The sequence below is a fragment of the Laccaria bicolor genome, genomic scaffold (assembly GCF_000143565.1).
Source record: "Laccaria bicolor S238N-H82 LACBIscaffold_7 genomic scaffold, whole genome shotgun sequence".
Classification (NCBI taxonomy): Eukaryota; Fungi; Basidiomycota; class Agaricomycetes; order Agaricales; family Hydnangiaceae; genus Laccaria; species Laccaria bicolor.
Genome location: NW_001889878.1, coordinates 670,289 through 671,753, shown reverse-complemented (window position 1 = coordinate 671,753; position 1,465 = coordinate 670,289).

The window sequence follows — 1,465 nt, the reverse complement described above, 5'->3', positions numbered from 1 at the left end:
GGGTTGGGTTGTACCCATCCACCTACAAGTCTTGCCAGACCGTATTTACCTTCCAACTCCTCGATGACTACCTGCTGGAAAACCTGGAATGTAAAACATCGGCCACCCACTACTACTCCAAATTGAGAAGGATCACCAACTTTGCATTTCCTAATTCCATTCCGGTATGTTGTTCAAGTACCTCGTATACTCCCATCTCAAAACGTTTGACAGAACCGGTATCACGAGTTAATAAGGGTTGGTAGACAATACCGTAATCTTACCGAACTGGCTACTTTTGGATTTGGACACAAAGGTAAGGCTCCGACGCCGGGGGAGATGGGTTTTTTTTGCCCTACCTGCCCACAACCGGGAGTCAACCTTCCTGATGACTGGAACAAAAACCCCAATGATCCTACTAACTGGAAGTATACCAGAGGATTTGTAGCCGATGGCAATTTCACAGCAGCCCACCAAAAACAGGCACGGCCCAAAGACGATGTTTGGCTTAAAAATGGGGATAGTTTCATGACGCAAAGAGGACCTTATTTGAGCCACCTTCGGGACGCGATTGAAGATAATGATGTAAGTTTTTATCCTTCGAGCGACTCGGCCGGTGTCTGAATCTTTCAGCCGAGGACATGTCATGAGCACAATGCTATCAACAACAAGAATGTATTTCACCGAGGTTTTGACGCTACTGGAATTGGAGCCATTGCTTGCCTTCGACATGGCACCTTTTGTCTGGGTTCGGTGGTAGATTTTCAAAAGGGAGAACGGTATGCAAGTTATCCTCGGGTTGAATCGTTGATTTACCAGATAGGCAAATGAACATGGACTATGCCTTGTGCCAGGCTCTGAAGAATACCATGACCGGTGAAGAAAAAAGGGTTATTTTTGTCTATGACATCAACTGCCAGTATATGGTGAATTTGATGGCTCGGATAAAACGTGGTGCGAAACACCTCTGGATCAGACCAGACTTGTTATTGGTAGCCGGGATCGGCTTATTCCATGTCCATGGCCATCAAGAAATATGCTTTCCACGATTTGCCCCAACATTCATCCCCGGGGCCGGTCAAACAGATGGAGAGATATTGGAGACTTTGTGGGCTGTTCTCAACGAGGTCGGTCGCACCACCCGGACAATGACTTTGGCCCATAGATCGGAGGTGTTGGATGCTCACATGCTGGATAATAACTGGAAAAAAATGATCAATATGGGTATCTATTTTCAACTGCTTTTACATTGCTTCTAAGCTAATAAACGTCAAGTGAGTAGCCTTTGCAAGAAGTGGAAGCGAGCAAAACTCGGGCTCTCTGAGAGCTTCCAGGCTCTTGAAGAATTAAGTGCCTCAGCAAGTAAGGAACAGATTCAAGAATGGGAGCAACAGATCAAAACGGCAAATTTGAATCGGGCAAAGGACCTTTCCGCCATGGACATCTATTACGTCAAGGTCAAGGAAGGTAAGGACCAAGTTTTCCA